General features: G+C 45.6%; 1 protein-coding gene and 1 long non-coding RNA gene across 2 annotated transcripts in view; one reads left to right on the top strand and one right to left on the bottom strand.

Moving 5' to 3' along the window:
* UBE2E2 (ubiquitin conjugating enzyme E2 E2) overlaps window positions 1-12,467 on the top strand; it is a 359,643-nt gene that overhangs the window by 316,391 nt on the left and 30,785 nt on the right. The window lies entirely within an intron of this gene.
* Window positions 6,724-10,524, bottom strand: LOC138430911 (uncharacterized). Its single transcript, XR_011253445.1, has 2 exons — window positions 10,350-10,524; window positions 6,724-7,696 (listed from the first exon to the last, which is right to left on the bottom strand). It is a non-coding gene; the product is annotated as an uncharacterized lncRNA (long non-coding RNA).

Here is a 12,467-nt window from a genome sequence, read left to right as displayed (position 1 = left end):
TGGTTTCAGATCGCTTAGAGACTGTTCCATTTAAACAACAAACACAATCCTATCCACCAGTCGTCTCAGATATCTTAGTTTTGATCGTTATTAATTGTTTGTTTTTGACCTGGTTACGGTTACATAGTAAATTGTGTTGCTATTAAATAATTTAAAATTTTAGTTGCTAGTGACTGCTGAGTGGTGGGAACCATAAAACAGCATTAATTATTTTAACACAGAGATGTTTGTGTGATTATTTACACTAAGGTGGTGAGCTGTTAGACTGACGAAAGCTGCATAAATGGAATTTAAGAGGATTCCATTGCTTACCACAGCAACACAAACCTTTCTACTCCTGCACTTGAGAACTGGCAGAGAATAATTTATTTCACTTTATTTAGAGAAAACTGCGAAAGTGATAACCTGCCTATTTTCAAAGCAGGCTATCTTAGAAGGAATGCCAAAAAGAAAAGCTGATTTTTCTAAAACAGACATTACAGATGGCTGTGTAGACATCAGATTTCTTCTGATGCCTTTGACTTTTATACAAGTGAGAAACTTAAAAAGTAGATAGGCATGGTACAACATACAGCTAACTTCAAGCTATTTTCTTTGTGAAAATTTGGCTTCCCTTTGAGAAGATTACATGCTGAATTCCAAAAGCCATTCTAATCAGGACTTCCAAATATGGGTGTAGATAGTCTATAATTTGCAGTCATTTATCTCCTCGGACACCTTATACAAGAAAAACAAAGCTGTAGTTGTGTGCAGTTAAATCAGTCTGCCTGGTATTTTAAATACCAGGAGAGTAAATAAAGTCCACAAAATGTACTGTGTGCGGGGCCTCGGTTCTGGCTCAGGAGTCGCTGCTGCCTCCTGGGGACCTGCTCCCGTGGCGCCCATAGGCTTACTGAGATCAGATTGCAAACGTGCTGTGGAGGGTGTGGAGGCTCTAGAAAAACCGAGGCTTCACTGAGAAGGATGAATAAAATTGGGGAATGTGCATCTCTAAAGAAAATATTTCAGTTGCGTGAATTAAGGAAGTTTCACAGAGATTGTTCTATGCCATCATAAGTTAGGCTTAAAAAACCAGAAAATAACAATTCTGAGATATTCACCTTGATCTGTATATTTATAAATGTGACGTTTAAGTGCTATTAAAAGGATTGTTTCCCTACTTTGTCATTCTGTAGAGAGGCAGGCTTTATAGTTGTCTTACAAGGTATTTTGGTATTTAATAATGAAACTGAAAGATCCAGTTGGGTGTAGCATTTTAAATACAGAATGATAAAGGAGAGTTTAAATTACCTAACCGTGGGTTTAGACTTCGGATTGCCGTGCAGTGAAACAAGTGAAAAGGATTCGTCTTTGAGACATAGAGTTGGCAGGAAAGGACTGGGGGCTTCAACGTGTAGGTGAGAGGCGAAGGCACCGTGTGCTAACCTGCCTTGAGTGTTTCTCCTTGGTGTAAGCAAGTGTTTATCTAACACAACCATCTCTTTGCTGTCTTTCCTGAACAGCCAAAGTGCCTAGGTTAAAAAGAACATTAGCTGTTTATTATTTTTTGATAGATCATTGTCCAAAAATGCTAACTTTCCAAAGCTTTGTTGCTTTCCTAGTTAAATCCATTGCCTTAATAGGTCTGGTTCTTTTAAAATGGCAAAAACTAGACTGTATCACATTTGTTGATACATGGGAAGAGCTGAACTTAAAATGTGCCAGTGACGTTTCACCTTCACAACTTAAGCAAAGGTCGGTCGGGGAAGCTGCTGCCGGTGGTAGCAATGGGAACAAGCTGCTGCCGGTGGTAGCGATGGGAACACATCCTTCTGTGTCTCTGGCTTCCGCCTCCTTCTCTGACCAGGAGGAGCTGCTCTCCCGCGTTCCTAAAGCAGGGGGCGGCCCCCGGGGGCAGTCCAGTCTGCTCTCTTCTCAACCGTGATGAGGTCATCCCCTCATCCTCTGTAAGGAGTCTGATTGGTGTGTCCTTGGACAGCGTGTCCAGTCAAAGTCTCATCATTTCAGTGCAGTTAAGAAGGTTAGCCTGATTAGCAGGCTTTTTTAATGAATTGTGGAAATTTTACAGGAGTGAAGACCCAATCCTTCTAAACACACATAGGAAACATTGGTAAATGTTTAGACTGGGCACCCTGGAGACTCTGCTTTATCAAGGAAAGGAGTGAAAGTGGGTTTTTCACATTCAGAAAAATAGAGAAAATGATTATAACGAACCCTAACGTATCCTTCACCTAATCTAGATTCAAAACATACCTTTATTTGGGGTTGGGGTACCTTTACAGGTTAACAAGTACATTTTTAGACAGGCTGACTAGTCTCAGATAGTACTGCTTTCTACAGTTCATTTTCATGGTAACCCTTTTAAAAAGAAATGGAAACCATCAGCTTCAGCACAGGTGTTCGCTCATAAATAGGATTAATACTCATTTCTCAAGGGGGCAGTGTGTGTTGTGCCCTTTAGAAACGAATGTGGAAGGTCGCCACTGAATAAAGTCTTGTTTTATAAGGAGAAATGAAGACAAGCTATTTAAGTGACACCCGTTTCAAATTGTTAACACTACACTGTTATTATTAATATGGAAATTGTATAATTCTGAAAAATTTAATAAAAATCCTCTAGTTGTCCAGAAATTCCCTTGTGTGTAGACGAAACATTAGGTGATTTAACGTTTTGCCTTTTTAATTTGAGTATTTGAGATTGTGTTACCTTGGGAAAATACCGTGGTTAGGAGACTTCACGGAACCCCACCAGCATCCAGCCCCCTCACAGCTCAGGAGTAGTCCGTACTTCCCCTTGCTGTCTGCTTTCAGTATTTATTGACTTTTTGGCCACGTCGAGTGTGCATTACAGAGCTCAGATCCTCACTGATCTGCAGGGTCTGTCCTTGAGGTGCCCGGGCTCTCTGGTTGCGCTTGCAGCTCCGTCCCTCCGAGGCACACAGGGTCGTAGTTCCATGACCGAGGACCGCAAGGCAGATCCTTGCCCGCTGGGCCACCCGGGAAGCCCCAGCTTCTCCTTCTTTTCTAACTCACCTTCCAGTCCATATCTGACCCGGGCAGGGGGCGGTCAGTGACGGCACATGCAGTATTCTTATTTTAAAAAGAAGATGCGTCTAAAATGTTAGACTGATTATTCCTACCCAACAGCAATAACGGCTTTCTCTTTTCCTCCTGTGTCTGTCTGTCCTTTTCCTCCTGTCTGTTTGTCCTTTAAGAGATCCTAGAGCCCTGTGCTTGTTATGTGTGAAGTTGCTCAGTCGTGTCCAACTCTTTGCGACCCCATGGACTGTAGCCCACCACGCTCCTCTGTCCATGGGATTTTCCAAGCAATAGTACTGGAGTGGATTGCCATTTCCTTCTCCAGGGGATCTTCCCGACCCAGGGATCGAACCCAGTACTCCCGCATTGTAGACAGAGGCTTTACCGTCTAAGCCACCAGGGAATCCCGTGCTTGTTATGGGTATTGAATTTCTGGTTTGAGTTGTGTTAGTGAGGACTCTGAACACTGAGCTGTGTAGGCGCTCCTTTAAACCACAGGCACATGTCTTTCAGTGACAGGTGTGTTCCTGAGGGAAAATAACAAATCACCATATCTTAGGTGTATTTGAAGAACCTTCTGCTGGAGAGCATTCCATGAAGAGGCCAAGTGAAGCATTTTTAAACTTGAATGCTGAATGTCCCCACTTGTTTTTTCTTAAAAGTGCAAGAGTTTTTTCCCCCTAATTCAACACTGCCTTTCCTATGAGGTAAAGTGAAGTAAAAGTCGCTCAGTCGTGTCTGACTCTTTGCAACCCCATGGACTATATAGTCCACGGGATTCTCCAGGCAAGAATCCTGGAGTGGGTAGCCTTTCCCTTCTCCAGGGGATCTTCCCAACCCAGGGATCGAACCCAAGTCTCCTGCATTGCAGGCGGATTCTTTACCAACTGAGCTGTGAGGGAAGCTCCCCCATTGCCCCCAATGAGTCATATTGTTTGCAATACTGAGGTGCCTGGGCCCACTAACAGCAGCCTGCCGCCGTGTGCCTGCGGGCAGGAGAGCAGGCGGGCTCTTGTGGGGTGACGTCACGTCCGTGGAGAGCCCCTCCATCGCCCCAGACCCCAGCCCCTGACTTCTGTGCAGACCGGCTCCTGTGGTGGAAATGCATCATCCACAAGAGAAATTTGTGTAACAGAGAGATCTTTTTTAACCCAGATCGTCCCTTTTGTTGGCCCCACTGGGCCTTGTTTGCTGTACACGGGCTTCCTCTTTTTATGGTGCGTGGGGCTCCTCCTTGTTGCAATGGGGGGAGCTTCTCACAGCAGAGATTTCTCTCCTGCAGAGCCCGAGCTCTCGGTCCCCGGGCTTGTGGGAGCCTCCCAGACAAGGGATTGAACCCGTGTCCCTGCATTGGCACGTGGGTTCTTATCTTCCATGCCACCAAGGAGGTCCAAGGAGATGTCTTTTATATTGAGCTTTGGATGCCAGCATTAGGCTTTTAGAAAAAAACTCTAGAAAACAGCACCCACCTATAGTGTATGAACAAATAACCATGCTTCTCTGGGGCAAAGACACACAAGAGTGCCAGTCACCCTGGTCCTCTGTAGAAGGATACGTCTACTCTAGGAATGTGTTATCTAAGGAAAGGTCACATAAGGCTGGTGTATTAACCCTAGCCCTGACCTCAGCCTTGTCCAGAATAATTCTGTGTCTGCAGAGAATGCATCTTTTCTGTGGAGTCACATTCCAAATACCATGGCTAGCTTAGACTTGGGGTTAATCACATCTGAGCTACTAGGGAAGGATAAAAATGGTAGAGACCTAGTAGACGCTAAAGAGATCAAGAAGAGATGGAAAGAATACATGTGAGAATTGTATAAAAAAAGATCTTAATAAAGCGGGTTACTGTGATGGTGTGGCTAGTCGCCCAGAGCTAGACATTCTGGAGTGCGAAGTCAAGTGGGCGTTACGAAGCAGTGCTGTTAATAAAGCTAGTGGATGTTATCAAATTCCAGCAGAACTATTCAAATCCTTAAAGGATGATGCATTCAAATCCTTAAGAAATTCAAAGGTTCTGCATTCATTATGTCAGCAAATCTGGAAGACTCAGCAGTGGCCACAGGACTGGAAAAGGTCAATCCTCATCCCAACTCCCAAGAAGGGTTGTACTACAGAATGTGCTAGCCATCGGACAGTTGTACTCATCTCCCATGCTAAGAAGGTCGTACTTAAAATCTTACATGCTAGTTTGCAATATTAAGCAAACCAAGAACTTCCAGATGTCCAAGCTGGGTTTAGAAAAGGAAGAGGAACTAGAGATCAAATTGCAAACATTTGCTGGATTATAGAGAAAGCAAGGGAATTTCAGAAAAACATCTATCTCTGTTTCATCGACTACACTAACACCTTTGACTGTGTGGATCATGGCAAGCTGTGGAGAGCTTTTAGAGAGATGGGAATACCAGACCGTCTTACCTGTCTCCTGAGAAACCTGTATGCAGGTCAAGAAGCAACCTGTTAGAACCCAGTATGGAACTGATTGGTTCAAGATCGAGAGGAGAGTAAACGGCGCTGTCTGCTGACACCCTGTTTGTTTAACCTATATGCTGAGCATGTCATGAGAAATACCAGGTTGGATGAACTACACGCTGGAATCAAGATAGGCAGGAGAAACATCAGCAACCTCAGATATGCAGATGATACCATTCTAATGGCAGAAAACGAAGAGGAACTAAAGAGCCTCTTAATGAGGGCAAAGGAGGGGAGTGAAAGAGCTGGCTTAAGATGAAATATTAAAAAAAACCTAAGATCATGGCATCGGCCCCATCACTTCATGGCAAATAGAAGGGGAAGAGGTGGAAGCGGTGACAGAGCTCAGAATCACTGCAGACGGTGACTGCAGCCATGAAATCAGGAGATGATTGCTTCTCGGCAGGAAAGCTACGACAAACTTAGACAGTGTGTTGAGAAGCGGACACAGTACTCCGCCAACAGAGGTCCATATAGTCAAGGCTGTGGTCTTCCCAGTGGTCACATACGGACGTGAGATCTGGACCATAAAGAAGGCAGAGTGCTGAAGAATTGATGCCTTCAAACCGTGGTGCTGGAGAAGACTCCTGAGAGTCCCTTGGACTGCAAGGAGACCAAACCAGACAGTCCTAAAGGAGATCAGTCCTGAATATTCCCTGGAAGGACTGATGCTGAAGCTGAAGCTCCAGCATTTGGGTCATCTGATGCGAACAGTTGACTCACTGGAAAAGTCCCTGATGCTGGGAAAGCTTTGAGGGCAGGAGAAGAGGGCGTCAGGATGAGATGGCTGGACGGCATCGCCTATGCAATCAACATGAACTTGGGCAAACTCCAGGAGATGCTGAGGGACAGGGAGGCCTGGCGTGCTGCAGTCCATGGGGTCGCAAAGAGTCTGACACGACTGGGCGACGGAACAACAGCAACAATCACATCTGAGTTCAAACTAGCCTCTGTCCGATCTGGTGAGAGTTTTTAAGTGAAAGATGACTGTTCGTGGGAGGCTTTTGTTTGTGTGTCTGTTCAGTTCTCTGGAAAGCTGATCTAAAGGCACAGTTACTATAACTAGGCAAAGAAGCCTTTGACTTATTTGCAGAAGCTGCATTTGGGGAACTCAGTTCGGGCCACGTGTATCTTCATAGTGTGGATGAGGATACCCTAGGTAAAGAAGAAAAGGGCTCAAGATGTATATACTCCTTGATTGTGTATCTGAGTGGCTTTTTCTTTTTTCAGATAGAATTATCTTTATTGTGTTGTCTTGTAAAAATAATACATACTTAACTAAATTTTTCTTAAATCAACTGTCATTTAAAGAGAAGTATTTCATTTCCGTTTGAGGCTCTGCAAACTTCAGTCCAGTGGTGGTGGTGGTGTAGTCGCCAAGTCCTGCCTGACTCTTTGTGACCCCATGTCTGTAGCCCACCAGGCTCCTCTGTCCATGGAATTCTCCAGGCTAGAATACTGGAGTGGGTAGCCATTTCCTTCTCCAGGGGATCTTCCCGACCCAGGGATCGAATCCACATCTCCCACATTGCAGGCAGACGCTTTACCATCTGAGCTACAAGGGAAGATTCAGTTCAGTGGGACTCAGCAGAGTATATCTGTTCTTTAAGTTTGTCTCATCCGGTGTAAATTTAGACTCACTGACCTCAACTCTTGGCCCCGGCTGTGACCTACTTCTCTCAACATTCCCTGCACCTGTTATCTTGTCCCTTAACATAAATTTAGATGTGGACAGCAGTTGCTACCAGTTTTTGTTATCAAGTCTATTGCCATCTCTGTAATAAAAACCTCTTAATTTATTTGTGTAGAAGTCGCTCTCATTAAAAAGCTGCTGTATATATTAACTTTTGATGGACATTCTCTTCGTTTTACTTTTTGGAAAATGTCACGCAGGGCTTTTCCTTTTTAGAAATCAGGATTCATCTGGTTTTTCCTTAGAGAAGTATGTAGTGCCTGGTGGAGTGGTTGGAACGAGCGCTTGTCCATTTCCACACGCTCCCCAAACTGAAGTCTTCCTCCACTGAAATCAGTTAATGGATGTATTTCTCAGTGTAAAATTTAGTAAATTTTTTGTATTTGAGGTGTGTTTCTCCCCCTAAATTATCTTCAGATCTCTGATGTCTGATGTTCTTTTGAATATTGGCTACAGCTGTTGAAATTCCTGTTCCATCCTTGTCAGTGAAAGGCTCTGAAAACACAAATAAGAAATTGAAAAGTGAAGCAGACCCTTAATATAAACAAACACTATCTTTACTCACATGGAAATGTGACTTTCACTTGGAACTCTCTATCCAACCAGTGATTCAAAGACTGTGTTTCCCTTACTTGAGAAATTTCTGAAGAAGCAAGAACACTTGGGCTAGATTTTAATGAACTTTTTCTTGATTATTTCTTTTTAAAAGTGTCTTATTTATTTACTGACTTTTCTTTTTGGCCGAGCTGGGTCTTGGCTGCTGCTCAGGTGTTCTCTAGCTGCAGGAAGCAGGTGCTGCCCTCCAGTTGAGGGGCACGGGCCTCAGTACTTGCAGTGCCCACGGGCTCAGTTGCTCTGCCGCACGTGGGATCTTCCCAGACCAGGGATCCAGCCTGTGTCCCCTGCATTGGCAGGCGGCTTCCTTACCATTGCACCATCAGGGAGGTCCTCTTTAATTATTTCTTAAATTAAGATCATTTAAGGATAAAGACTGCAGTGATGAAAAAGGACTCGTTAATACCCCTCAGTTCAGAGTAAAGCAAGTCTCGTTTTAAATGATAGGGAAAGAGTTATGCAAGACTTGTATCCTTTAGGTCAAAGGTCTTTCCTGTTCCCCTAGATAACCTCTCCTGGTGGGTGTTCTGTTTCGTCCTTAAAGTTTAGGGCCAGCAGTGAGTGTCTCGCCCTTTAAACGGGTCCTCTTTTCTTCTGTAGCCACACCTTTACTTGCACTCTGGTCTTGAGGTAGTTGAGCATTAATTTCACGCTCAGGCACAGTCGCTCCATTAACGCTTGTGATGAGCACACTCACTAACGATCCTCCCTGCTTTTCCACACCTCTGTCCCGCGCTTCGTTGTGACTTACTCTGTTTCTGTGGTGATTACTTTATTGAGCATAACTATTTTATTGCAAATCATTTGACTCTCTTTTGGCAGAGTGAGGCATACAGTAAGAGATTAAAGCTTCCCTCGTGGTGGGTCCAAAGGGAGCATTTCGTAATGACCCGGCACTCTCTGCCTGGGTCTGTTCACTGCTCTGTCAGGAGAGACATCACCGTGTCAGGCTTTGCTCAGCAGTTTCGTTCCAACGAGACATATTTTTCGCGTCTGCTGTCCAGCTACCCTGTGGTCTCCAGGTCTCCACACACACGGGAAGGTTCCCGCTGTTATTCCCAGGCAGGGATTTGCTCCGGGTGTCTTTTCTACACTTACAATATGTCTTAATGGAAATGATGAGATTGTTAAGTAACTGAAAACAGTCTGTGTACTTCTCTTAGAGTTTCACTCTGCGCCACTTTTGAAACTCCGAGTCCTATTTCTTGGTTGGTTCATTTCTTTTGTAATTCGGACTTCCCTCCGCCACTCTGCCCATACCTATAATGTCGTGGCTTGTCAATACTCATCAGTAGATGGAATCATTCTAACGATGTTTTTTGTCAGAAACGCCTGCACCTGCTTTTCAAGAGACAGCATGGATTTTGCCGCTGCTGCTTAGTTGCTAAGTCATGTCTGACTCTCTCTGACCCGATGGACTGTAGGCCTCCAGGCTCCTCTGTCCATGGAATTCTCCAGGCAAGAATACTGGAGTGGGTTGCCACGCTCTCCTCCAGGGTATCTTCCCAACCCAGGGACGGAACCTGTGTCTCCTGTGTTGGCGGGCAGATTCTTGACTGCTGAGCCACCTGGGAAGCAGATTTTACTTTACGTAAATGGATTTACTTTATGGATTTTACTTTATGTAAATTTTAAAAGTGAATACGTTTTTAAAACGTGATGGCTCAGCAGGTAAAGAATCCGCCTGCCAATGTAGGAAACACAGGTTTGATCCCTGGGTTTGGAGGATCCCCTGGAGGAAGCATGGCAACCCACTCCAGCATTCTTGCCTGGAGAATCCCATGGGCAGAGGAGCCTGGTGGGCCACAGTTCACGCGGTCGCACAGAGGAGGACACGACTGAAGTGACTCAGCACAGCACAGCATGAAACACCCTCCAGGATATTGACTTACACGCACACACCCGCCTCGGAAGGACCCCGGACCCCCGATCACCCGATCACTTTTCTCCATCCAAGTCCCCTTGTGGCTGTCACGTCCCCATTTCAGCCGAGCGTTCAGGGAGGACCACCTTCTGAGAGCACTGACCTCGCCCCGGCAGCCGTGGGAGGCCCCTCTGTGACCTCACCATCTGTGCACACTCTGTGCCCAGAGCATTTGTTGATGAAGCGGCTCTGTGAGAAAACCCAAGGGAAGAGTGGTCCTCTCTGGAGAGGAGCCCCAGACTTGCTCCTCCTCTTGCAGATACAGACGGGCAGTCCCGTGAGAGCCACACTCCATCACTGCCTGGCCACAGCAGCCGGTCCATCACTGCCTTCCGGAGACCCCCCCCCCAAACCCTGCTTCCCGGAGTCCTGATAGGAAGAGCAGTCATGAGGAAGTCAGTGAGCCACAGCCGAGGTCATCCACAAGGTCGTGTAACGCACATCGTCTTCTGAGAGACTGGCTAGAACTTCCTTAGGGCTAGAGCCCTCCCTTACTCATCTCTCCTGCTGCCATGAGCCCTGGGACTCGGCTGTGCTTCACCCCCTGTGCTTTGTTGTTAAAAACAGACCCTGTGCACAAAGCCCACGTTGCCCCAGGCTCTGCCTCACCTGCTCCCTCAAGCCCGAAGGGTCCTCCAGAGGCACCCCTGAGCGGGTCACGGGGCAGCGCGGGCCCAGCACAGACGGGCTTCTGTGGGGCATGCATTTGTCTGGCAGTGTCTTCTCCTTTCTCCCTTGGCCTTCCAGCAGGACTCTGCTCTTTTATTTGTATTTCCAGTCTCCTGGTTTTTTGCTGAGTCTTCTCTTTTTCTTTCTTTTTTACCCTTGTTGTTTGCCTGTGCTCTACCTCCCGTTTTTCCCAATCAAAGTATAGTAAACTTCCAGTACTTGTTTCAGGTGTACGCCATAGCGATTCAGAGGCTTTAAAATTATACTTCCTTTAAAGTTATTACAAAATATTGGTTCTGTTTCCTGCACTGTACCGACTCTCCTTGTAGCTTATCTGTTGGGCTTCCCTTGTAGCTCAGCTGGTAAAGAATCCACCTGCCATGAGGGAGACCCGGGTTCCATCCCTGGGTCGGGAAGATCCCCTGGAGAAGGGAAAGGCTACCCACTCCAGTGTTCTTGCCTGGAGAATTCCATGGACAGAGGAGCCTGGTGGGCTACAGGCCATGGTGTCGCAGAGTCAGACCCAACTGAGCAGCTAGGCACGCACAGCACAGCTTGTCTGTTCCACGCGTAGCAGCCTGGGTCTCTTCATCCCCTTCCCTTCTCTCGTCTGCCCCCTACGCCTCTCCCGGTGATCACTCCACATCTGCGAGGCTGCTTCTCTTTTGTTGTTTTCATCTGTTTATTTTTCTAGATTCCACGTGTGTACGTGAGCACACACGGTGTTTGCTCTCCTCTGACTTACACTGCTGACTGTAGAATTCTCCAGGTCTGTACACGTTGCTGCAGATGGCAGAATTTCATTCTTTCTATGGCTGAGCTGCATTCTATTGTGTATATATATATATATCATCTTCTTCAATCTGTTTTTTAATTTAAATTTATTTATTTTAATTGGAGGCTAATTACTTTCCAATACTGTATTGGTTTTGCCATACATCAACATGAATCCGCCACGGGTGTACACGTGTTCCCTATCCTGAATCCCCCTCCCTCCTTCCTCCCCGTCCCATCCCTCTGGGTCATCCCAGTGCACCAGCCCCAAGCATCCTCTTATCTTGCATCAAACCTGGACTGGCGATTCGTTTCTTATATGATATTATACATGTTTCAATGCCATTCTCCCAAATCATCTGTTGATGGCCACTTAGCTTGCTTCCATATCTTGCCTGCTGTAAATAATGCTCTTATAAACGCGGGGGTGCATGTATCTTTTTGAAGTAGTGTTTTCATTTTCTTCTCATATATACCTGAGAGTGGAATTGCTGGGCCATGTGGTAGTTCTATTTTTAATTTTTTGAGAAATCTCCGTACTGTTTCCAGTAGCGGCTGTGCCGATTTACAGTCCCACCAGCAGTGAACTAAGGTTCTGTGGTCTTTTTGATGGTTGCTGTGGATGGGTGTGAGCTTCTGTCTCAGGGTCTTGATTTCTGTCTGTTTCCCTGATGATGAGTGGTGGTGCAGGCATCTGCTCATGTGCGTGTGGGCTGTCTTTGTGGCCTCTTTGAAACAAATGTCTGTTCAGGTTCTGCCCGTTTTTTATTTAACTGGGTTGTTTGTTTTTCTGGTGTTGAATTGTGTGAACTCTTTGTATATCCTGGATAGTAACCCCTTACCAGACATATCATTTGCAAGTATCTTCTCCCATTTAGTAGACTGTCTTTTCATTTTGTTGATGGTTTCCTTTGCTGCGCAAACGCTTTTAAGTTTAATTAGGCCTCGTTTGTTTATTTTCGCTCTTATTTCCCTTGCTTGAGGAGACAGATCCAAAAAAATATTGCTAAGACTTACGTCAAAGAGTGGATTCCTCTGTTTTCTTTTAGGAGTTGTATGGTCTCAGGCCTTACGTGTAGGCTTTAAATCCCCGTCGAGCTCGTTTTTGCATGTGCTGTGAGACGATGCTCCAGGTTCGTTCTTTCACACGCAGCTGTGCAGGTTTCCCAGCACCATTGTTGAAGGGACTGTCTTTTCCCCATGCTGCTCCTTAACTTTTTTTAACCTTTCTTTCACCCAGCAAAATGTTTTTAAAAAAAAAAAAGGAAGGAAAAATTTTAAAAG

The sequence above is a fragment of the Ovis canadensis genome, chromosome 26 (genome assembly GCF_042477335.2).
Source record: "Ovis canadensis isolate MfBH-ARS-UI-01 breed Bighorn chromosome 26, ARS-UI_OviCan_v2, whole genome shotgun sequence".
NCBI classification, from domain to species: Eukaryota; Metazoa; Chordata; class Mammalia; order Artiodactyla; family Bovidae; genus Ovis; species Ovis canadensis.
This window is presented reverse-complemented; position numbering and strand designations above follow the sequence as displayed.